Below are 27,356 nucleotides of genomic sequence, written 5' to 3'. Positions count from 1 at the left end.
TGCATTTGAGTATATGTACATACATGCAAGTAAAACATACATGTACATAGAATGAAAACAAATTAAAAAAAAAAAAAAAGCCTCGCTGAACCTGGAGCTTATCAATTCAGCTAGTCTGGCTGGCCATCAAGTCCCTGGAACACTCTTGTCTCCATCTCCCCAGCATTTGGATTACAGGTACATGCTTATAAATAAGTGTTAAGGATTGAACTCAGGTCCTCACACTTCCAGGGCAAGCATTTTACTGAGCCATCTCCCCATCCACATATATCTTTTTCTAAAGACGCTTTAACTAACCTCACCTATCTCAGGAGTGAGAAAAGGATGTAACTAAAAGGATGATCAAGTCTAAAAATTCAAAAGACATCAAAGCCTGAATATAACAAAACAATCTATTAACAGTGATAGATTTCCTTTCTCACCTTTTAGACACCTGTGTTTTGTGTTTGTATTTATTTAAAACTGTAACAAGTAGAATTTGAACTATAGCTCACCTTAACTAGATCTCAAGTCAGAAAACAAAACATTATAAGACAGTTTAAGAGTATTTTTAATTGTTGGGTGGTGGTGGCGCATGTCTTTAATTCCAACACACAAGAGGCAGAAGCAGGCATATCTCTGTGAGTTTGAGGACAGCCTGGTCTACAGAGCAAGTTCAGGACAGGCTCCAAAGCTACACAGAGCAATCCTATCTCAAAAAAAAAAAAAAGCATTTTAAATTGCAATACAGACATTTTCTTCAGTAAAGTATATAATTACACAACAAAATTAGGAAATATGTTTTCATAATCACCTGTTATAAAGAAATTAGCAGATAAACCAGACACAGCTAGCTAGCTTCAAGAGCAAATGGTCTGTATAACTCTGAAGGACCCTGCATCTGTTTTAATGTTCTGTTATATCCACCTTGAAATCCCTAACTATTTTTCAACAAGGGTCCCTGGTAAATCATACAGTCAGTACTGGGAAAATATTCAAAGAAAACAAGAACAGAACTGAGTTATACCTTACTCTAATGACCAAAAAAATTTCACACCTAGGCCCAAAAATCAGTACAATTCTTCTCTCACTGGTACGAACAGAATTGTGTGTAAAATTCCAAATCAAAGACTGACTTCAAAAAAGTATGTACCTATAGAAGCATCTGCTTGGTACAGAAGACCAAAGAAAGAACTATAAACCCAAAATCAGGATTTTATAAATACTGGTCCTATTATTCAATGACAAGGTCTCTTTTAACATAAATTTGAGGAGCATTTTGCTACCTAGTTCAGACCTAAAAATTATATAGAATGCTATTATTCACAAATATTTTATACTCTAAAACAATGGTTCTTAACCTGTGGGTCACAACCCCTGGAGGTCGAACAACCCTTTAACTGGGGCTGCATAACAGATAACAGATATTTACATTATGATTCATAGCAGTAGCAAAATTACAGTTATGAAGTAACAACAAAATAATTTTATGGTTGGGATCCCTACAATATGAGGAACTATATTAAAGGGTCACAGCATTAGGAAGGTTGAGAACCACTGTTCTAAAAGCTAGCATTTTATAAAATAAATTTCAAAGTTTTCTGAAAGGAAAAAGTCAGAAAATAAAACAATTGCTGAACCTCAAAGGTAGACAGTGTATAGAAACACAAAAGTCTTAGAAGATGGTATCTTGACTACCAGTAAGCACTCAACACAACTTACTTACCAAAACAAGTAATCAGAATTAAAAAACCTGGCACTGCCAGGTGTAATGGTGCATGCCTTTAATCCCAGCACTCAGTAGGCAAAAGTTGGTGGATCTCTGTGAGTTCGAGGCCAGCCTGGTCTACAAAGCAAGCTCCAGGACAGCCAGGTCTACACAGAGAAACCCTGTCTTGAAAAAACAAAAATAAACAACAACAACAAAAAAAACCCACTGGCACTATTATATGTTATTGTAGATGTGTTAAAGCTAACAACATTTTCAGAAATTAACAGAGCAAATAATACATTCATTCAAAAGTCAAAATATCCTCAAGCCAGGCACTGTTTTCTACCTCCTCTCTTTGTACCACCAGCTCCCCCGCACTCCCCCCTCACCAACCCCTTATCTCAACACTGAGACAATATAATCTAGTGGGGAAACTCAGAAAATCTGGCTTACCATTAAATTCCCAAGTTTACCATCCTCAGAGCTGGCATCAATTTAGGAAAAAGCTCCAGGGCAGGAAGGAAGTCTCCTTTCCCAGTATTTCTGTACTGTGAGCTGGCACAGAACAAACACAAGAGTAAGGACTAGAAGAGCGACTAGATCAGGCTACAACTTCCTAAAAGTTCCAAAAAAACTTTTTCCCAAAATTATGAAGCACGGTAAGTACTATAAAAATATCAAATAATCTTGGCATATATTACACCTGTAGGCTACAGGATAAAGATGTCTGCTTATCTATGGGATTTACTAGTAGAGAGCTGTCTTTGTCTTCTAAAGCAAGGCTTCCTAAACATTTTCTACTTGCAACCCTTTTACCCAAGAAATATTTATGTGAGCCCAGGTATTTACATATAGAGAACAAGCACACAAGTGAAACATTTATCAGTAATCACAAAAACTTTATCTGGAATCCATATAACTAATTAAGATGAAAACAAATTTGCATACTAGTGAGATGATGAGGTGAATATGCTTGATTACTTTTACATAAAGAATTACATATTGGCCAAACATTTGATAGAGCAAGACGTAGAGCCTCTTTAGCATTTTTTAGAGTTGACTGATAGTTTACTTCTATAGTGGTTAGTACTGAGAACACTTTTACAAAAATAGAAAGTGCAAAATGTCAACACTATATTTAGGGCCATTTAAGAAATTGTTGGAAAGCCAAAATTCACTGAACAGCCTAAGTCAATGTCTCAAATAACAATAAAAAAAAATCAGCCAGACAGTGATAGCCCATGCCTTTAATCACAGCACTTGGAAGGCAGAGACAGGCATATCTCTGTGAGCTGAATGCCAACCTGTTCTATGGAGTGAGTTCCAGTACAGCCAGAGCTACAGAGTGAAACCCTGTCTGGGGATGGGGGGGGGGGGGTGTCAAACATTCTAATACAATACTATACAAAGACACATTAATTTGATGTTCATATGCCAAAGAATGATAAGAAATAACTGTACTTTTTTACATAGTTAAATCATTATGTGTCTGTAAGAACAGAAAACTGTTCAGGTGGTAGTGGCACAAGCAACGGACAGACGCAGGCAGATACTCTCTGAGTTAAAGGGCAATCTGGTCTACAGAGTGAGTTCCAGGGCAACCAAAACTACACAGAGAAACTCTTGTCTCCAAAAACAAAACAAAACAAAAATAAACACAAAACTGTGTATATAAAAACACAATTCAATTTTTTTTTCTCGGTCACACAATCCAGTTGTGAATCAGCCAACATTTCAGTACTGTATGTGGATGTTAACATAACCTGACCAGGAAAGACTTATTTCAATGGGTAGATTTTTTTTCCAAGACTAGCGATAAACAAAGGAAATTGAGCCTATAGTTCATGATCCGAGAGAAGCTAAGTAATAAAGTAAACCCAAAGAAAAGCACATATAGACCCACCTGAAAATTGAAAACTGACAAGATTTGACAAAATTGGGAGCATGGGGGTGGGGGGATTAGAAGGAAGGGGAGAAGGGGGAAGGAGAGTAGAAGGTGAGGGTTGAGGAGAACTTGAGGGAATGGGATAGTCGAGATGGAGGAAGAACAGATATGAGAGCAAGGATGATGTAGGTGGGCCTTCTGTCTATATGTTATTTTCATTGGTTAATAAAGAGACTGCCTTGGCCCTCTGATAGGACAGAAAATTAGGTAGGCAGAGTAAACAGAACAGAATGCTAGGAAGAGGGCAATGAGGCAGACGCCATGGAGTCAGCCACCAGGTCAGACATGCTGAATCTTTCCTGGTAAGCCACCACCTCGTGGTGCTACACAGATTATTAGAAATGGGTTAATCAAGATGTGAGAGTTAGCCAGTAACTAACTCTCTACAGATAATGGGCCAGGCAGCGTTTAAATGAATACAATTTGTGTGTTGTTATTTCCGGGGCTAAGCTAGTCGTGCGGGACCCGGGCGGGATGAAAAGCAGGCCTGCCCACAGCTCCTCACTACACAAGGAAAGAGATATCCTGATTGAGGGATAAGATCCTAGAGGAGAGGGTGCCCAAACTGGCCTTGCCCTGTAGTCAAACTGATGATTATCTTAAATATCACTATAGAACCTTCATCCCACAACACATGGAAACAGAGGCAGAGACCCATATCGGAGCACTGGACTGAGTTCCCAAAGTCCAGTTGAAGAGTAGAAGGAATGAGAATATGAGCAAAGAGGTCAAGACCATGAAGGGTTCAGCCACTGAAACAGTTTACCTGAGTTTACCAACTCCAGTTGGACTGAGAAGGAACAAGCATAGGACCAAACTAGTCCCTCTGAATGTGGATGACAGTTGTACGGCTAGGGCAGACTAAGGAGCCACTGGCAGTGGCACTGGGATTTATCTCTATTGCATGTACTGGCTTTTTGGGATCCTATTCTCTTTGGATGTATACCTTGCTCAGCCTGGATGTAGTAGGGAGAGCCTTGGACTTTCCACAAAGCAAAGTGTCTTCTTACCCTCTATTAGGATTAGAGAGGGGTGGGGTGGGATGATGTGTGGAGGGAATGGGAGGAGGGAAGGGAGCAGGAATTTGGATTAGTACTTTTTTTAAAAAAAAAATCTAATAAAAAAATCAATTAAAAAAAATTGTCTGGCCGGGTGGTGGTGGCCAACACCTTTAATCCCTGCACTCGGGAGGCAGAGGCAGATGGATCTCTGTGAGTTCGAGGCTGGCCTGGTCACAGAGTGATTTCCAGAGCAGGTACCAAAGCTACACAGAGAAATTCTGTCTCTAAAAACCTAAAAAAATAAAAAACAAAACAACAACAACAAAAAAAGATTGTCATTTACTGGATCTCTTATCTCTCACAAGCCTACAGATACATCTACCCACCACAGAATACCAAAGAAGGAAAATATCAACAATTTGAGGCATACTATTTGTTAGCCTGCATGGAGCGACAGCACATGAAAAACGCATACATTATGTGTTCAGAACCGAGGCTGCAGTGAAGTCACTTGACACAACACAAGTGAGCGGGCCAAAAACTCTTCAGATGCATTACAGATTTTGTTTTAAATTTAACTTTTTGGCCACAGAGTATTTAGAAAAATTTTTACTGTTACTCATCTTTTCACATCATCCACATTGGGTCATGTGACCACATTTAAAAGACTGTGTTTTGAACTTTTTTCCTGCAATGAGGTAGTGGAAAAAGGACTATCAAATCAAGCAACAAACTTCACCAAAGAGCAAACTATTTTTCAAAAGTCAAATTTAAAACAAAACTTCCTGAGCTGAAGAAATGGCTCAGCAGTTTGGAATGCTTGCTGCTCACGATATAGCCCTGGCCATTCTGAAATTTGCTATACAGAGCAGGCTGGCCTCAACCCCATAGAAATCTACCTGCCTTCGCCTCCTGAGTGTTAAGGTCAAAAGGATGCACCACTACTCTGAACACAACTCCCTCTTTCATGCTTAAGTTAAGTTTCACTCCAGTACCTACTGTTTTACACACAGCCTTTCAGAGGACTGGTCCAATGGTCATTAAGACAAAAATTGAACATACACACTCACAGTTAAGCAATGCTTTTTCAAGGTATTCTTAAACAGCTTAAGAACAACTTGACTTTGACTCAAAACCCAAACCAGATCTTACACAAGTCACTTTGTCTTTCTCATGGTACCAACAGTAACTGTACCCAACCGTACTACAGGGAATAAATATACTATATAAAGATCAAGCAAACTAAGAGATGCACCTACTAGCTATTAATTAGCTATTACCATTAATGTCTTATTATGGATCAGCTACTACACACTCTCTCAAAAAGTATATAATTATCTCTCCTGAGCCACCCCACAACCTCATAAGATTACTGGAAAACCAACAAATTGGGAAAAATAACTCTTAAAAGTTTTAATTATAGAACTGTGCGTGTGTGTGTCTATAGAAGGCGCAAGCAGGGGTGGGGGAGTGCACACACACACACACACACACATGCACAAAGTTTAACTTTATAACTAAAAAATACTGCAAAAGTAGTCTAACAAATTTTATCTTGTTAAATAAAACTAAACTCCAAATAAACATGTATTTTCATAAAGCTAGAATCACTGACCTACATGCCAATCATTATGGTATATATATTTTTCATGCATTATCTCATTGTATCATCACAAAGTTGTTGAAGCAGACCCTACCTTTACGTTTCACAGTGGGGGATTAAATGTCTTGTCTAAGGCCAAAGAGATAGCCTGTTTCTAGATTCTAAAATACCAGAGTAGAATAGAACCAATCATCATGCGACAAAACAGTTTGTATGCCCCAATTTTCCCCAAGTTAATAAGATCTTTTCAAATTCTCCCAAGATTACAATCTATATTAAAGTACTGAAAACAATTTAGTAAAAAGAAGATACCTGATCAATCTTACATTAAAATGTAAACCTGAAAATTGTAGAAGTTATCTATTTAAGAAAAGAGCTGCTATAGAATATGCAGTCAAGCACCACCTTCAAGTTCTTTAACATAGAGTTCTTCATCTTGTTTAGATGTGTGTTGAGATCCTGAGTACTCTAATTTTCACAAGCAAATTTAATTGCTTTCATGGATAATATAAAGAAAATACTGTCTTTAGTCCATAAATCACCACCCAAACATGAGCGCTACTACAGGAAGAACAAGAGCAGCTGGACAAGCACAACACATCGTCTACATAGTCCTGAAGTTGTAGACTACAGAAAGAACAACTAAACACACCTGTTCTGTTAAACTGGCTCTCTTCTCGTGTGTGTGTGTGTGTCTGTGTACATTCATGGGGATGCGTGTCCTGGGAACTGAACCCAAGGCCATACTACCTACCACTGAACCTCCAGCCTACATCATCACATTTACATGCAAAAGACTGATAAATGCTTCTCTCAATTAAAAAATTAAGTGAAGATACTTTCAAACAAGGAACCTGCTGACAACATCTCAATAAAATACAAACACAACTTCAAACTGTCTTGACCAGTAGTAAACAGAGGGTATATTTGCATCTAGTTAAAATTTAAACATATACTAAAATTTCTAATGATATGCCAACTTGAGGTAAATATGTGAAATATTTTGCCAGTCATGAGGTGGTTCAAGAACATGGATACAAAAATTTTATTCAAAAATTATACTACACAAAACCATTAAAAAACTGTGGTTAGGACAGGGAGCTGGCATTTATCTTTAATTCAAGCACTGGAGAGGTAGAGACAGACAGATCTGTGTGAGTTCCAGAGCCAGCCAGGGGTACACATTCAGATTCTGTCTCAAATAAATAAACACAATAAAGTCTATTGATACACAAGATAGAATGTTTTTTAATTATATTTGGAAAACAAATTCTGAAGTATTTAGAGGGAAAATACAGTGCCTCTAACTTATTCTCAGACTCCAAAGAAAAAAATGGGGAGAGACATGTATAAAACAAAATATAAAAAAACTATTCAAAAAATACTAGGAGTTCCTTACACTGCTTCTAGAACTTGTGCTGTATTTCAAACTATATTATAACAAAATATTCTTTTTTCAAAGTGTGGAACAATGAGACATGATAAATAATTAATTTAGGTCATAGGTAGGTAATTTACATTCATTATAGCATATCATGTGTTTCCTTAAGGTTAAAAATGAAAAGGAACTCTATATTCTAATCCCAGTAAAGTGTCCTTAGAAGGTTGCTATTAAACATCTGAGTCATATCACTGGCTTCACTCCCATGTCTTCCTTTGATTATAACTTTGCTAAGTGGTCAGGTATGCCAATTCAGTGCAACCAAAAAAGGAAACATTCTGAAAAAAACTTCTATCATGATTTGAAAAAATGAAAATAAATAAGTAAATAAATAAAACAAAGGTGCTATGGTAATAAACGACAAAAATGGTGATTATCTCAAGTGTGTACTGAGAAGGAATAGGAGAAAACCTAAGGAAACAATTGGAAATGCTGTTCATCATATTCTACCTATAAATCATGGGTCTATTAATAGATATCTTATTAAGTTTTAATTTAAAGATAATACATCAGTGGTTCTCAACTTTTCTAATGCTGTAACCCTTTAAATACAGTTCAGCATGTTATGGTGACCCCAACCATAAAATCATTCCCTTGCTACTTCATAACTGTAATTTTGCTACTGCTATAGAAATCTAACTATCTGTGTTTTTCTGATAGTCTTAGGCAACCCATGTGAAAGGATCATTCTACCCCCAAAGGGTTCATGATACACAGTGCTGTAATCTCAGTACTCAGGAGGCTGAAGCAAGATCAGAAGTTCAAGGTCAGTCTGAGCAACAAAGCAAGATCCTGTCTTGAAACAAAGTAAGAAAAGAATAATCATGAACACAGTTTTAAGTGGAACATGTGCAATGAAATCAAAGTACAGGTGATGACATAAAGGTGACTATCAGAATTCCTATCAGAGGGCTGGAAAAATGGCTCAATAGTTAAGAGCACTGGCTATTTTTCCCAGAGTACCTGGATTCAATTCCCAGCACCCACATGGCAGCTCACAGCTAACTGTAACTCCAGTTGTAGGGGATCTGGCATCCTCACATATACATGCAAGTAGAACACCAATGCGCATAAAATTTTTAAAAAGTTTAAATATATATGTATATAATAATACTGAGTCCCTATCAAATAACATGACATTTTACTGAATATGTAGTTAACACTAATTATCTTAACAATAGAGTTAGAAGTGTCTAGTAGATTAAGACCGTCAAGTGTTGGATGAATAAAGGAAATGTAGTACACATAACAATGAATACAATTTGCCATAAAACAGAAAAAAAATTCCTGTCATTTGTGAAAATTTGGTTCAAACTGGAAAACACTATGCGCTAAATTAAGTGAAGGTAGTATAATATCACATGACCTTACATATATATTTAATAATAAAAAGTAGGCCAGGCATGGTGGTCCATACCTTTGATCTCAGCACTGGGAACAGGGTTTGGGGAAAGACTTGTGTATCTCTGTGAATTCAATGACAGCCTGGTCTACACAGTGAGAGCCTATCTAAAAACCCATTTTTGTTTTTGCAGTTGATCTGGGATAAGAAACTTGCCACACAAGCTTGATGACCTGAGTTTGATCCTCAGAGCTCACATAAGGCAGGAGATACATGAGGTCACTCCATACATGTGCTACAGCATATGTACACACACACACACACACACACAAAAAAAAAAAAAAAAAACATGGGCACATAATTTTTTTTTATTATTTAAAGTTGATGTGGGACTTGGGAGATGACTCAATGGATAAAAATGTTGCACCATTGCTGGGAGGTGGTAGTACGCACCTTTAATCCCAGCATTCCAGAGATGGAGGCAGGTGGGTCTCTGAGTTCAAGGTCAGCCTGGTCTACAAAGTGAGTTCCAGGACAGCCAGGGATACATAGAGAAACCCTGGGGGGGGGGGGGGTGGCCTGTACCATGCAATCCTAAGGACCTGAGTTCAAATCCCCAGAACCCACATAAAATAGACACACAGTGCAAGTGTCTGTAATTCCAGTATTCCTATAGGGAAAACAAGCTGAAACAGAAGAATCCCCAGAAGCCCATAGGCAAACTAGCCAGGTATATTCAGCATAAAAACAGAAAGACTTTTTCTCAAAAAGGCAGAAAAGTCTAGAACTGACCCCCAAGGTCCTTTGACCTCCACATGTATATCAATGCAGACACACATCTGCATTCACATACACAAAGTACACACATATATGCATACATATGCATCATATACGGGTGCAAAAAATGGGAGGTTGATCTATAGAAAGCTATAAAGAGATTTGGTTGGTTAGAAAGAAGAGGAGAGATGGGAAATACTGTTAAATTTTTGGATAATGAAAATGTTATAAAATTGTGGTAATGGGTGTGCAATTCTCCGAACAAAGACAAAATCACTTGGCTTGTATAATCTGAATAGGTAATACATGTGAATTACATGTTTAAAAAGTTACTTTGTGTGTTTACATGTGGTGTTTGTGTGCAGGTCTATGCAGGGACACACAGAGACACAGCTAGACTGCCTGGCAAGCCCCAGAAATGCTACTGTCTCCACCTTCCCAACTGGGGTCCCAGGTACATGATCCAGCTTGCTACATTGGTACTAGCCATCTAATCTCAGGTCCTCATGCTTGCAGAGCAAGCATTTTACTGATTCTCATCCCTAAGCCTCATTAAAGTCATTTTAAAGGAGGAAGGACAGAAATCAGGTTAGACACACTAGACATTCTACACAACACACACAACATATACACACCCGCACATGTGTTTATTTAAGCCAGATTTTTATGAAAAGGGAAGAACCAAGAATAAGGAGATACACCCTTAATCCCAGAACTCAGGAGACAAGAGAAGGTGATCTCTATGAATGGGAGGCTAGCCTGATCTACACAGCAAGCTCCAGGACAGTCAAGATAAACAGTGAAAACTTGTCTCATTAAACAAATAAAGAATCCCACAAAAGGGGGGGGAAGAGGGGTATTGGTTCATTCTCCCTTCTAAGTCCCATTTTTAAAAAAGCAAATCTTGAGTAAGAATTAAATACTGAATCACTTTATACATTTTCTATTCAAAGCAATATCTATATTACCAGACAATGTTGGGGACACATTGTTTATATTTGGAGGTCATATTGTCCCCATTTATTGCACAGTTGTTTACTATTTTAGTCTTTAAGTTAGATAGATATTGAGAATAATATAGATCAATAGTCATCTAAGTTTGTCATTTATAATTAGACTAATCAGGTTCTTTAGATACATAGACATTATATTCAGTATAGATAGATAATCTTCAACCTCTTCAAAGAGCTGTAAAAAATGGCCTTTAATCTAACTCAGAGTTCTGTGGTAGGGAGACACAATCGCTCCTGACAACACTGATCTATTCCCGAGAGAACGTTGAACACCAAAGACACTCCACCTGGAGCCTTTCTTCTTGGCAGAACTGGCCTTTGGGTAAAGAAATGCCCATACCTCAACTACTGACAGAGTTACAGAGTATCGGTAAATGGATAAAACAGGACTGTCATATCCTGCCAAGACAGGATAAGATAGTTTTGAAAAGTTCCTTGCCTTTAAAAATGGTATGTCAGTTACGTTAGGCCTTAGCCAAAGTTGGTTGCTTCAACGCTGCAAACGTGATTTTGGGTGTTTGCCCAGGTAGCCAGTTGTCTATGTGATTTGTTACATATTCTGGAAGTTTGATTGCACTTCCTAATTACTCAGGTAACATTATTTCCCTTCTCAGATCTTTGATGGGATTGAAGATTATATAAACGTAGTTACTTTCCTTTCATGACATGGCCAAGTTATTTCTTTTTTTTTAAATATTTATTTATTTATTATGTATACAATATTCTGCAGGCCAGAAGAAGGCACCTCATTACAGATGGTTGTGAGCCACCATGTGGTTGCCGGGAATTGAACTCAGGACCTTTGGAAGAGCAGGCAATACTCTTAACCACTGAGCCATCTCTCCAGCCCCCAAGTTATTTCTTATACAAGACTTAAGCTAGTTAGAATAGGATATTTGTATTTATTGTATATAATTATGTAGGTTTGTATTTACTATATATAATTTCGTAGTAGGCTTAAAACTCTCTTACTTAAACAAAAGGGGGAGGTGTTGTGGGAGTAACTTCCGCTGCCTCAACCAATAGTCGCTAAAATACGAGCCCACAGTGCAGCAGGGAGCGATTTCCGCTCCGTCAGCCAACAGCTGCTGAAATACCAGCCCACTGGGGCATGGTATATTTCTCTTTTAAAAAGAAAAACAGATCCGGATCAGGCTCTCTTGGTTCCGGCTCTTGGTTCCGGTGCTTGCTCCCGGCTCCTGCTCCAGGCTCCTGCTCCCGGCTCCTGCTCCAGCGACTAGGCTCCCTTCCTGACAGTTTATGGTGTATGTAAGTTTTACCCCCCAAAATAAATAACCCCTTAAAACATAACTGGTGTGGGATTGATTCGCCGATAAGACAATACAAGGCAAATGTCAATACATACAACAGATAGCAGGGCTGTGAGGCCACCATACGACAATCGAGAAGGGTAGATCAGCTGTTGCTATTATATCTCTCATTTCAGAGATTCAAGTTCTGATAATTTTGTTGTGTAGTTATTCCACTGCACGATTTAACACAAATTTTTGCTTATTAAATAGGGATGTAAAGTTGCCAAATCATTATTCAGAAATATGCCACAACTCTAGGGAAACAAGATTTCTAATTAACTGTTCTTAAAATTAATCATTTTTGGTTTGTAGGTTTTTGAGACAGGGTTTTTTTAGTTCATTTTTTTTAATAACCTAAGTATATATCATAAGCTCAGAAGTCCTATTAAAAAGTCTGGGTATGAACATTTCTTTTCTTTTTTCTTTTCTTTTTTTTTTTTTTTTTTTTTTTTTTGGTTTTTTCATGACAAGGCTTCTCTGTAGCTTTGGAGCCTGTCCTGGAACTAGCTCTTGTAGACCAGACTGGCCTCAAACTCACAGAGATCCGCCTGCCTATGCCTCCCGAATGCTGGGATTAAAGGCGTGCGCCACCACCACCCGGCTTGAACATTTCTATTGAATTGTAAGAGTCCAAACTAACCTCTAATGACAGCAGCCAGATTAGTCATTCAACAAGGAATGATACCTTCATTGGGTAGTAATTTCACAAGAATAGGTATTTGAGAATATGTATTATAAGGACACTGAGTAAATGTCCTTGTAAACAAATTTATCTTAAAAGTTTTTAATTTTTTTAAATAGAAACATGGAAGGGACTGAATAAAGAAGACTCAGGGGTTAAAAGTATTTGCTGCTCTCGCAGACAACCTGAGTTCATTTCTTAGCAACCACATTGGGCAATGTGAAATTGCCTCTAACTCCAGAGAACCAGAGGAATCTGATGTCTGTAGTCTTCAAGGGCATCTACACTTACGGCACATACCCCAACAAAGATACAGACACACATAACTTTAACTTTTAAAATACACAGAGATACGGGCTGGTGAGATGGCTCAACGGGTAAAAGTACCTGCGGCCAAGTCAGACTCTTTCAGTTTGATCCTTGAGACCCACATGGTGGATGAAGGGAGAGAACCGATAAGTACAAGCTGTCCTCCAACCACCACAGAAATGCTAAATAAATAAATTTAATAAAAAATTTTTTTTGGTTTCTTGTGACAGAGTTTCTCTATATAACAGCTCTGGCTATCCTAGATCTCACTCTGTAAACTAGGCTGACCTCAAACTCAGAGATCCACCTGCCTCTGTCTCCTGAGTGCTGGGATCAAAGGCCTTAGCCACCACCACCTGGCTATAAAATATTTTTAAACAGAAACAAACAATTCAAGCTTTGGAAAATTATTGGGAAATTAAGTATTTAAAAATTCGCTGATTTAAATTAAAATCAAGTTAGGCTATTTTGATTTCTGCTTTGTTTTGATAAGGCATCACTGTGTTTAAAGTTAATCTCAAATTTGCAATCCTCCTGCCACCTCCCCATCCTAAGTGCTAAGACTACAAATCCTAGCATGACTCTACCAACATCTAATGTTTGTATCAAGGCACCATCGCACCAAATCCTAATGATATATCACAGGGCCTACCTCACTTCATCGCATCCTGTAGGTGCTATTATCTTACATCATCATAAGGATGAGTACAAAGCAAAATATTTGAGATATCATACTCACATAACTCATCATACTTTATTACAACACTTTGTTATTGTTATTAATCTTATTGCACACAGCCTGGTGGTACACACCTTTAATTCCACTTGGGAGGAAAGAGGCAGGCAGATCTGGGCTTTGAGTTCAAGGCCAGCATGGTCTATATAGTGAATCCCAGGACAGCCAGGGCTACACAGAGAAATCCTGTCGGGGGTGGGGAGGGAGACCTTATCGTATGTACTTTTACAAATTATATGTACACAACAGAAAAACCATGTATATAGAGGGTGTGATGGTGTTATGTGCAGCTTTCTAGGTATCCAAAATTTCACCTACTGTTGGCTACAAGATTGTTGTTCAGTCAAACTATTTTCAGCAAGAACACTGTACCCATTTAGAGGGAAAAGTACACACTTCTCAATGAATGGTGCTGGAAATTTTGGATTCCTACATGTGAAAGAATAAAGTTGGCCATTTAGTTTATATGAAATGTAGAAACTAGGTCAAAATGAAGTAAAAACTAAGCGATAAAACTCTTAGAAGAAAACAGGAAAAGCTTCATGATAGTGCATTTGTTATCAAAGACATGGGGAACAAAAGAAAAACCAAACTGCACCTGACCAAGGAGAGAACCTTTTGTGTATTCAAGAGTACTACCAAGACTGTATAAAGGACACCTACAGAATGAGTGAAAACATTGGTAAACCACATACCTGGCAATAGATTAATAACCAGAAAATATTCTTAAATTTCTACAACTCAACAACAACAACAAAAGAAAGTAAGTATAAAGTGGGCAAAGGATTTTGTTACAGTCTTTATGCCCCTCCAGCTTCAAATTCAAATGTTATACACTGATTTCCAATGTCGCTGTGGAGGTAAGGCCTTTACTGGTGCAATTAAGGTTGTATAGGATCACTGTGCTTATGAGAGATACCAGAGAATTCACTACAGAAATCAGTCCTAGGCAAAAACTAAATCATGCCAGAGTCTCAAATAGAGACTTGAAATATACATTGTTCCAAAGTACGTCTATAAAAGGCCAGTAAGAAAAGATGGTACTTGTCTTTAATTCCAGCACTCAGGAGGCAGAAGAAGCAAGAGTTCAAGATCATTCTTTACTGCCTGTGAGCTGAAGGCCAGCCTGGTCTGTATAAAGTCCTATCTTTAAAAAAAAAAAAAAAAAAAAAAAAAAAGTTTTTCAAACTTTTAGTTACATATGCTAGAGTATTTATTACTGACCAAGAATGGAAGTTGGGTGTGTTGGTGCATGCTTCTAATCTCAGTATTCTGAGTTCTACAGCAGCCTGGGCTACAGAATGAGACTGTCACTAAACAAATACAAATAAATCCAACAGACAACTAAGCAAGTAAGGCACATGTTGCCAAACAGGAATCCACATGGTAAAAGAGAGAAGCAACTGTATCATAGTTTGGTCTCTGACCACAGGTAGTTCTCTGACCTCCACATATGTGCTTGCACACATATGCACACATGAACACACATATCTTGGAGTTTTTACTGCTGTGAAGAGACATCATGACCAGGGCAACTCTTATACACATATAATTGGGGTGTCTCGCTTACAGTTTCAGAGGTTCAGTCCATCATGTTGGGAAGCATGACAGCGTACAGGCAGACATATGGTGCTGGGGCTAGGGAGTCCTTACATCTTGACTCAGAGGCAACAGAAAGTCAACTATTCCTGAGAATAGAAAACCTCAAAGCCCACCCTCACAGTGACACACTTTCTCCAACAAGGCCATGCCCACTTCAACAGTCACATTTCCTAATAGTACCACACAAAAAAGTTACATTTAAAAATAAGGACAACAAAATAATTCAAAATTGGCTCGTGAGATTATATATAAATAAATATAAATATAATATAAATAAAATGTTTTTGTTTTGTTTTTTGAGACAGGGTTTCTCTGTAGCTTTGGAGCAAGTCCCAGAACTTGCTCTGTAGACGAAGCTGGCCTTGAACTCACAGAGATCTGCCTGTCTCCCTCCCCAGTGATAGGATTAAAGGTGTGCACCACCACCACCCAGCTTAATTTTTTAATTATACTTTGTGTGTATGTGTGTGTGTGTGTGTGTGTGTATGTGTGTGTGTACGTATGTAATACTGTACATATTACAGTAAATGTGGAGGTCCGAAGAAAATTTTTAGGAGTCAGTTCTCAGCTCTCTCCTTCCACCTAATGGGTTCTAGGGATTAAATTCAGGTTGCCAGGGTTGGCAGCAAGCACCTTTAATGACTGAGCCATTTTACTGGCCTCATCTTGTATAGTTTTTTTGATTAATATTTATACAGTATTATTTTTCTGTCTTTTCATATTTCAGTTTCTCTATTCATATTGCATTTCTTGTGATAAGTTTATAGTAACATATGATGGTTTGAATAAGAATGCCTCCCTTAGACTCATATTTAAATGCTTAGTTACCAAGGAGTGGCACTATTTAGGATTAGAAGGTGTGGCCTTGTTGAAGAACGTAGGTCACTAGGGGTGGGCTTTGAGGTTTTAAAAGCCCATGCCAAACCCAGTCTCCCCAGCCCCTTCCGTGGAATCAGGATGTAAAACTCTCAGCTATTTCTTCAGCAATATGCATGATAAAATGCTCCCTATTTCTCCAGGACATGCACAGTAACATGTTCCCTGCCATGATAATAAAGGACTACCCTCTGAAACTGTAAGCAAGCCCCCAATTAAATACTTTCTTTTATAAAAGTTGCCTGATCATGGTGTCTCTTCACAGCGATAGAACTGACATTGAGTGTTGTTGTTGTTTTCATAAAAACTGCCAGGGTCTTGTACGTGCTAAGCAAGCACTTGTACCCCCGAGCCACATCTCTAGCCTTATTTTCAAGGCTAATACAAATAACAGGAACTCAAGCAGGACAGAGACCTGGAAGTAGAAACTAAAGCAGAGACCATGGAGGAAAACTCTACTTACTGGCTTGCCTCCCATGCTTGCTCAGTCTGTTTTCTAATAGTATTCAGGACTACCTTCCCAGGAGAAGCCCCAGGGGTAGTACTGCCCATAGTAGGCTGGGCTCTTCCACATCAATCATCAATCAAGAAAATGTCCCCATAGGCTTGCCCACAGGCCAATTTGATAGGGGTATTTTCTCAATTGTGTTTCCTCTACCCAGATGACTCTAGTTTGTATCAAGTTGGCAAAATAACTAACCAAGTATTATCATGAATTTTTCTTCTAAATATATCACAAAATCCATAATTTATTGTTACTATACCCACTCTGAAATAAACAACTAGATCCTTTTCCTTATTTTTTGGTACTGAGATTAAACCTATGACTTCAATTGTACTAGGGAAGTATTCTACTTTTTTTTAAACTTTTAATTGTTCAGGCTAGCCTGAAACTTGCCATCTTCCAGCATCAATCTTCCCTAGTATCTGGGATTATAAACATCTGCTACCAGGCCTGGTTTCAGAGAAGAAAAGATATCTTTATGTGAACTCTTCTGGGCTTGCCTTTTTTAAAGTTCTGTTAGAAGAGGCCTAGAGAGCACCCTTTATCATAGGTCCAATTTAGCCTTGCTAATAAGCTCTCAGCTGAAAGTTAGGGCCAAAATTAAGTGACATCTTTTTACTCTGGTGGCTTAGAATTAGAACATCTGTGTAATGTAACTGCTACATTTATGCTTCCCAAGTAGTGGCTTACTATATAATGATTTTTTTTTTTTTGACAACACTTGAGAACCTCATTCAATGCTTAGCATCTAGTTTAGGAGAGACAAAGGGTCACAGCAGACTTCTAAAACTCATAAGTTCCCTTGGGACAGGGTTCCTCCTCTCCTTGGATTCCGATTTCTTCTTTCAGGAAAGTACATCAAAGCACCAAGCTTGGACAATCATAAAACTTAGGTAATTTGTTTCTGTTCTTTCAGGAATCACAGTTCTGTACTACTTATTGTCTAATTTCAAGACAATTTCATGTATTTTGTTTGCCTGGTTTTTTTAGGGTTGTTGTTTTTTTGTTTTTTAACTCTTTAGGGACCCATCACCTAGCTCCCAAATAATTACAAGGAGACTTATTCTTACTTATGAATGCCGGCCTTAACTTGGCTTGTTTCTAGCCAGCTTTTCTTAAATTATCTCATCTACCTTTTGCCTCTGGGCTTTTTATCTTTCTCTATTCTATATACTTTCTTTCCTTCTTACTCCAAGGCTGGCTGTGTGGCTGGCCCCTGGCATCCTCCTCTCCTCTTTTTCCTTTTCTTGCTCCTCCCTCTTCTCTCTTCTCTTGAGCCTAGATTTCTCCTATTCATTCTCTCTGCCTGGCAGCCCTGCCTATCTTTTCTACTGCCTAGCTACTGGCTGTTCAGCTCTTTATTAGACCAATGAGGTGTTTTAGAAAGGCAAAGTAGCACAGTTTTACAGAGTTAAACAAATGCAACATAAACGAATACAACACATCTTTGCATCGTTAAACAAATATTCCACAGCATAAATGAATGTAACATATCTTAAGTGAATATTCCACAATAAAGTGGTCTCAAACAAGTTATACCACCACAGCTAGACTAATTTAAATTTTGTAAATACAGAAGTCTGAGGTGACAAAAATACATTATGGGGCTTTTATAGCTTATCAATTGGTGAGAGAGCCTAAGGAAGCTCCCTCTCTAATGTATACACTGTATAATATGTAACTACATAATTGGCAAACTAATCCATGACAAGATGGCTCAAGGAAATAACCATCTTTGTTGTTGAGACCTGCAGAATAAAAGGCATCTCCTGACTTGGTAAGTAGAATCAGATGTACTCCATCTGCCCTGTTCTGCCTGCTCTCCCCAGGTCTGTCCACCTCCCATGAAGTCATCTACCAGTCTGGGAACACCCATCATCATATAAGCCATTACTAAATCAGCTTCCCAGCAAGACAGAATCTGCTGAAGTCTTCCATCTTCTCAGCCAGTCAACTCTTCAGATAAAGTTGCCTGCCTTGCTTCAACAATTTATCTCTCAGCTTTAGCTCATAATGCAACAAGCAGTCAGATCAAGGTAAATGAAACAAGTCATGATGAAAGAGTGAAAATACATAAGAAAAGGGGGTAGGAACACACATACACATGAAAAAATCAGCAACATAGTTTGTGATTTTATTACTACTCTTCTGGGTGTGTGCACACATGAGCAGCATGATGCAGTGTGCCTGTGTGAGTGCACAAGTGTATGTAAAAAGGATAAATGTCTCTTCCCCTATAGATCTCCACCTTTCTAGTATTTATTTTTATTTTATGAACATAACTGCATCAGGTATGCACTCATGTACATAAAATAAACCTTGGGCTGGAGAGATGGCTCAGAGGTTAAGAGCACTGACTCCTCTTCCAATTACCAGCAACCACATAAAATAAACCTTATGAAAGAGGTCAAAACAAGCATCATATCCTCTGGAACTGGAGTTACAGACAGCTATAAGCCATTGGTGCTGGGAACAAATCCAATGTTCCCAATTGGATTTGTTAAGGTGCTCTTAACCACTTAGCCATCTCTGCAACCCCAATAAGTTTTTTAAATAAAATAAAAATGTTTGATTTACAGTTAATAACACTATAAGACTATTTATAAAGCTGGGCGGTGGTAGCACACACTTTAATTCCAGCACTAGGGAGGCAGAGGCAGGAGAACCTCTGTGAGTTGGAGGTCAGCCTAGTCTACAAGAGCTAGTTCCAGGACAGGCTCTAAATCTTGTCTCAAAAAACCAAAAAAATAAAAAAATTTAAAAAAAGAATATTTATATAAACAGGTTATTCTCACTTATTCCAAGTGGGTTTTTCTAGGAGTGAAGTTTACTAAATAACTGACAATATTCTATGAAAATTTCTAGTTTTTCAGATTCTGTAGTAAAGTTATAAAAGATCTAGCATTCAGACATGTCCAACCTGAGACTCACACACGTCAAAGAAACCCAAGCCAAGCAAACCAACAAAACCAGAATTTATTGCCTCACAGGATACTGAGGTGAAGCACTGGGACAAAGAATGAAGATACCAGGCCCTCGAAGGCTCGGTGCCACAAGATGCATTCCTTCATCTCATGCTACTCGGTACTCGCCGGGCCTCATTCTCTCCCTGTGCAGCAAGAAGCCTATCTCTAACAGAGCAAAAGTGGAGATGCAGGCAGCTGGAGGCATTCTCAACTTCACAAGCCCCAAAGAAAACTGACAGCTGTTCTATCATTTGTGTTATCAATACAGTGGGAAGGTGGAGGGGAAAATATCTATCTATATACAGATAGATATATAGATAAATATCAAATGTCAGTACCTTATACCAATCTTCACAGGAGGAACAAGTAGAAAACTGCGCTAGCCTGGTAGACATATTCTACCCTTCAGACACTTAAAAAAAAAAAAAGAAGTGGAAATGCTTACTGAATATAAAATCCAATGGTTTGGCCACTATATATGTTGACTTATTTTTCTAATTTTCTTTTTTAAAAACTTTGTGTATGCGTATGTTTTTGTAAGTGTTGTGTGTGCCTCCATGTATGTGGTGTGTATTATATGCATATCTGGAACCCACAAAGGCAAGATGATGTCAGCTAGAACTGGAGTTACAGATAGTAGTGAGTCACCATGTGAGTGACGGGATCAAACCCAGGTCCTCTGTAAAAGCACAGCAAGGACTCTTAACCACTGAACCATCTCTCTAGTCCCATGTTGATTTATTTTGATGTCATAAATTAAATGCAAAGACTTCAAAAAATGTAAAACTCGAGCAAATATCCTATTCATTTTACTAATATAATTAAGTATTGTAAGATAATTTCTACATGCTTAAAAAAATCTGATTTAAAGATAAAATCTAGGAATTAACAACAATTCCACTAAATGTAAAAGTAAGGATATCTAACCCTGTCACAAAAGTCACTAAAAAGGCCTACCACGGGGAAACAAGGAAAAGATGTATAAAATCAATAAGGCAGTTTAGTAATCTCATGTTTCAATATCTTTAATAATGGTCCAAATTTAAAAGTATAGTGTAGATTCATACTATTGTTGATCACCACTGGCAGCAACTAACATTCATAAAGCATTCAAGGATCTAAGTATCTGAAGAGAAATGGTTGTTCTTTATTTTTAAAAAAAAAAAAAGAATTTTTTATGTGGAAAGAAATCTAAAGTTACCCACATATCTAGGTTTTAAATTACTTTGTTTCAAAATAAATCATTTCAAAACAATTGAGTATTATATAAAGCTGGCAACCTCAAATTCTTGGCTTGTCTACTGATGCACTTAGTTACCTGCTGTTTTCTTAGATTATTTATTTAGTATACAGTGGGATTTTTGCTGTATATATTCTGTTGAAGTGTAGAACACATATATGAGTCAAGATTCTTGGCTTGTAATAGCCAAGACATACAAAGCATTCTTCTAAGTGCTTTACCATTTATCAATCAATCTTACAATTCTACAAAGCAGATAATAGTGCCCTTGTTTTACAAAGAGGGAAAGTGAGAAAGATAGAAATAAGTTTCTCAAGTCATAAACTTAACTAATAAATAATTTAAAGATGCAGGTTTAAATCATATAAGAAATTACACGGGGCCAAGAGGCAGGCATATCTCTGAATTTGAGGCCAGTCTTGTCTACAAGCACGATTTTCAGGACAGACAGCCTGGGCTACACAAAGGAAAAAGGAAAGGAAGAAGGGAAAAAGGAAAGGAAGAAGGGAAAAAGGAAAGGAAAAAGTGAAAGGAAAGGGAAAGGAAAAAGGGAAGAAAAAAAGGAAAGGAAAGGAAAGGAAAGGAAAGGAAAGGAAAGGAAAGGAAAGGAAAGGAAAGGAAATTAAGTGGAATCAGTACATTCACAGTCAATTCAAAAGCAAAAGACCAGCAGAGGGCTAGGTTCAGTAACAGGGTTCAATCTCCTACATATTGTAACTCAATAATTTTTCATTTTGTTTTTTAGATTTACTTTATGTGTATAAGTGTTTTGCCTGTGTGTATGTATGTGTACCCTGTGTAACCCTGGTGCATGCAGAGATCAGAAGGCACTGGCCCCCTGAAACTGGAGTCATGGATGGTTGTGAGTTGCCATGTGGGTACTAGGAACACAAATCCAGGTCTTCTGCAAGAACAAATGTTCTTAATCACTGAACCTTCTTCTCTCTAGCCACATTGAATTTTTTAAAGGCCATTGTCAAAGCACTACATATAGAAAAGGCTGAAAAACACAGATGAAGGAAAACTAATGCAATGACCAGGTCCAGATCATAGAAAAGACAGCAAATTGTATTTGAAAATCAGACGCCCCCTCCAAAAAAAAAAAGGTAACATATTTCTTAAGTAAAGCAAAGCACGTGTAACTTTTGAGCACACTCTGGAGAAAACAGTTGAAAACATCTTACTCCTAAATAGTATGCTTGAAATACAGCAAACAACTAAACACAACCCTCCATCTTATTTATAGAAAAATAGCATCATGCTTAAATATGTTTTTTAGGACTAATGCATTTTATAGCACATTTACAATATGAGTCAATCAAAGTATACTCAGGCTTATCTCTGAAAAATACTTTGAGATAATTTAAGTGTTTTCTTATCCTTGTGACACTTTTGAACATAAAACTGGCACACTTCTGCACTTTCCACTCAAGCTAGCAATAAAAACAAACTTTGACAGTGATTATAAAAGTTTAGTTGTCCACCAAAAAACAATTATGGCTATAAAATCAAATTTAGAAATGGAACTGTAATCACTCCAATCCACAAAAAAAATCACAGTATCGATTTCCCACTACTAAAGCAAGCTCATTTTCTAATCATTTTTACTCCTAAAATATGCAGTGAGAATAGGCAAAGGGCCTGTCCCTCAGAACCAAACTGTTACTGGTCTTGCTTTGGTTTCCAGTCTGTTTAATTAGAAGACAGTGTACAGTGTCTGGCATGAACATGATACTTGTGCTTACTACTGAGCTAAGTATATTCCTTTAGCTCTAGAAAATTGATCTGCATTGAGCTTCTTGAGTTAACCCTTAGTCACCATAAGGCTTCATCCAGGCTCAGAAAAGGGAAAAGGCACTTCAGTCCCTCAAAGGCTACCACCATTATAAATCTACAATTTACTTCCCACCCAAAGAATATAAGATTTCTACCAAAACTATACATATTTTAAGAATATATTTTTATTTAATTTATTTAAATTTATTTTATATTTATTATTATATTATCATTAATAATTATATTATTATATTTATAATTAAATTTATTTAAATTTTTTAACCAAATACTAGTGCATACTCTTCTGAAAGGTCCTTGCCATGTGGAGCATTACTCCCAGGAGGTACAAGCAAGATCTCATCTTGATTTCTTGGCCGCTTTTACTGATGTAATCACAGCTTTAAGCTTTGAAATAGAATCCTGGGATAGGTCATTCCCCTCAAAGTGTCTATCATTACTCCTTAGTGAGTCAGCTTTTGCACTATTGCCAATGTGCTTTCTATTGGATTTAGTATGAAAACTTATTTTTGTAGAGTAGAAACAGTGACATTTCAAGATTCCCTCAATTATCAAGCAGGGAATACAGAGACATATCAAAGTGAGCCACTGAAATGTTTGAGTAACACAACCTCCCCACATACACAAAAAAATTGAGGGAAAAAAAAACAAGTAAGCAATACAGAGAGCAGAAGATTATCGTGTATGCCAGTGTCCAAAACTGTCCTGCAAAACCTCCTGATAATTTTTGAGTAGAGTTTATGCAAAGCACATTTAAATCTGTATAACCCTGAAGACAGAAAAGTCAGATTAACTTTCTCATATCAGGCAAAAATATCACTGAAGCGGTGGAAGTCTACGCCCCTGTACCTTATAAGAGAATACTATTAATTTTAAAGGAAAAAGAAAAATAAGAGTAATCCTTAGAGAAAGTAAAATAAAATAAATACTGAGCCAGGCATGGTGACACACACCTTGCTCTCTGAGAAAGCAGCCAGTATGGTCTACAAAGCAAGTCCAGGACAGCCAGGGCTACATAGAAAAATCCTACCTCAAAAAATAAAAATAAAAGTAAAAATACTGAGATGGGCAGATATATGGATGGATGAATGGACTGACACACGGACAGGCAGGAAGAAAGAAACCAGTTCCAGAGAACAAATTGAGACATCTCCTTATTCTGAATACAGTAATAAATCATTAATGTTTTGGGGATAAATGAAAAATATGCAGATAAATATTTCCATGTACTGTTCTCTTTAGACACTAAATTTTTCCTATAAATTTTAAAAACTAGTGTCAGGCATGGTAGCATATACCTTTAATCCCAACACTCAAGAAACAAAGGGCACATGGATCTCTTTTTTTTTAATATTTATTTATTTATTATGTATACACTATTCTGCCTGTGTGTATGCCTGCAGGCCAGAAGAGGGCACCAGACCCCATTACAGATGATTGTGAGCTACCATGTGGTTGCTGGGAATTGAACTCAGGACCTTTGGAAGAACAGGCAATGCTCTTAACCACTGAGTCATCTCTCCAGCCCCGCACATGGATCTCTTTAAGTTCAACACCAGCTTGGTCTACAGTGTGAGTTCCAGGACCACCAGGACTATCATACAAAAAAACCCTGTCTCAAAAAACCCGAAATAAAAAAATTAAATATAACTAGTATTTTATGTGTATATGCCGGCGTGTACATCTGTGTACCACATATGACTGATGCTCTCAGAGTCCTGTTAGATCTCCTGAAACTAGTTACAGATGATTGCGTCCTCTTAACCACTGAGCCATCTCTCCAACCCCAGTAAAGTTTGTTTCTTTGTTGTTCTGGCTTTTGGTTTTTTATTGTTGGGTTTTTTTTTTTTTTTGGTTTTTTTGTTTGTTTGTTTGATTGATTGATTGATTAGTTGGTTTTGGTTTTTGAAGCCTGTCCTGGAACTAGTTCTTATAGACCAGGCTGGCCTCAAACACACAGAGATCCGCCTGCCTCTGACTCCCAAGTGCTGGGATTAAAGGCGTGCACCACAACCACCCAGCTCATGTAAACAGTTTATTCTAACTTATTCTTTTTTTAACTTTTTAACTTTTTATTTTGAAGCAATTACTCTCACAGAAGTTGCAAAAATATCACAAAATGTCCCTTGTACCTTTTTCCCAGCTTTCCCAATGGCAACACCTATAAATGGTGGTACAAACTGTCTTCAAGGTTCCTCCAATTACAGCAGGTTCCAGAATTTCCTTCCTTTTGTTTTTTTCTTTTTGTTTGTTTTTATTGAGCTATATATTTTTCTTCTTTCTCCTTCCTTCCTCCCCTTCTAAGTAAATTTTTCTAGAAATGAAATTTGCTAAACAACTGACAATATTCTATGAAAATTACTAGCCTTTTCAGATTCTGTATTAAAGCTACAAAAGGTCTAGAATTCAGATATGTCCATCCTGAGGCTCACACGTGTCCCAGACAGTTGAGTATTCCAAAACATTTATAGATGTCATGCCATGTCACAACATCAAAAAGTTGGAACGGTTTGGTATTGTGGTCACATATGTGGAGACCAAAGGTCAGCATCAGGTGCCTTCCTAAATTACTCTCCATGTTATCTCCTGAGACTGACCCTCTCACTGACCCCAGAACCCAATGATTCCGCTAGACTTGCTGGCCAGTAAGGGCCCTTGCCTTGCTCAGCACTGGGATTACAGACGCATACCACACCTAGATTTTATTTGAGTGATAGGGACCCAAAAGTCAGGCTTGTATAAAAGTTCTATCGAGCACTCTTCCAACTGGCCCATCTCCTCAGTGTCAGGCACTTTTTTAATCATGAAACAATACATATGTGGGCATACATACAAGAGTACACGTAAGGAATTTTCTGGCACCTTTTTCTATAATTAACAAAATCTGAAAATAGCACAAATAAGCTAAAGTATAAATAAACTATGGCATATTCATACAATAAAATACTATTATACAATAAAAACTGATTACTGATAACCAAAACACAAATGACTATCGAATTACACTATATTAAGTATAATATGCCTATAACCTCTGCCTTCAGAGGCAGAATCTGCAAGTTCAAGGCCAGCCTAATACATAGAGCAAGTTTCATGACAGTCAGGACTACATATAGTGAGATATCATCTCAAAAAATAAAAAAAAAGGTTACATGCCACAAGGTTCCATTTATATAAATTCTAAAATAGTCAAAAGCCACACAGACAAAACAAGTAGCCAGACCAGATTAACTGCACAAAGGAACATAAAAAAAATTGTTTAAGATAATGAAACAAACTATTCCTTCTTGATCATAATGATTTTTACACAATTATGTGTCTAAAACTCAACACTGCTGTATGTAAAGTATATCTTAGTAAACGGTTTTGTTGGGGTTTTTTGTTGTTGTTGTTGTTGTTTTGATTTTTTGAGATGGCTTTGGAGTCTGTCCTGGAACTAGCTCTTGTAGACCAGGCTGAACTCGGGAACTCACAAAGATCCACCTGCCTCTACCTCCCAAGTGCTGGGATTAAAGGCGTGTACTACTGCTGCCCGACTTAGTAAACATTTTTTTTTAACTTTTATTTTGTTTTGTTTTTCGAGACAGGGTTTCTCTGTAGCTTTTGAAGCTCTGTCCTGGAACCTTAAAAACTAAAAAAAATCCTCAAACACTTTCATTCAATTTGATGGTAAAGCAAAATGGTTAAGAGCTCAGACTCAAGAATGCAACCTAACTAAGCCAATTATCCCATTTTCCCCTATTTCCTCTTCGGTAAAATTAGAATAATTGTAACTACCTCTACATACACATATATGTGCACACTCACATGCTGAAACACAAGCACACATCCATCCTGAAATCCCAGATACTCATGATGAAGAAGCAAGCCTAGGAGTTCAATCCTAGACAATCAAAAGAATAAATAAATGTTAATCACTTACATCAGTGCTTGATATGCTTAAGTAAACCTCACTAGGTATTACACTAAAATAAATGAATAATAATAATTATTAGCTGTGTGGCCTTGAACAATCATTTTACTGTAAACTACAATCCTGCTCTGTTAAGTATAGTCAATGGCCCAAACAAAAACCTATCTAGAAATACTATGAGAATCCTAATCCAAATAAAGTATATGGTTTGCCCAAATAAATAGTAATGTGAAGGCATATCCAAGAAAAAAAAACTGGTAGTCTTGATAGTTCCTAAAATTTTATTCTCAGGACTGAAGATAAAACCTAATAGGAGACTGCTTACTTGCCATGGCCAAAGCTGTTGGCTTAATCCCTAGCACCAAATAAAAGGGGAAACACATGCTCTCTTGCTTGGCAATACAGCCAAGTAATAGTAGTACTGTAACCCCAAAACAGCAAGCATGCATAGCATGAATAAGGCCATGAGTAAGGCCCTATAATCCAAGCTACTCACGAGGATGAAGCAAAATTGCTTGAGAATACGAATTCAAAGACCAACATGGAACATGCCTCTAATCCCAGAGAGGTGGAGGCAGGAAGATTAGAAACTCAAGATCATTCTCTGC

The 27,356-nt window shown here is 37.5% G+C and overlaps 1 protein-coding gene across 8 annotated transcripts in view; it reads right to left on the bottom strand.

The window, feature by feature from the left end:
- The window catches only part of Mtmr3 (myotubularin related protein 3), a 114,619-nt gene that overhangs the window by 75,326 nt on the left and 11,937 nt on the right, over positions 1 to 27,356 (bottom strand). For 7 of the 8 annotated variants that reach the window (XR_015002766.2, XM_085692097.2, XM_085692099.2 and 4 more), the window contains exon 2: positions 2,144 to 2,245. The exons of the other annotated variant lie outside the window; for it this stretch is intronic. The gene's annotated coding sequence lies outside the window, so the exon portion shown is untranslated. The remainder of the gene's footprint in view (positions 1 to 2,143; positions 2,246 to 27,356) is intronic. 8 annotated transcript variants of the gene reach the window in all.

This window comes from Myodes glareolus, chromosome 8 (assembly GCF_982192425.1).
Source record: "Myodes glareolus chromosome 8, mMyoGla1.1, whole genome shotgun sequence".
NCBI lineage: Eukaryota > Metazoa > Chordata > Mammalia > Rodentia > Cricetidae > Myodes > Myodes glareolus.
This window is presented reverse-complemented; position numbering and strand designations above follow the sequence as displayed.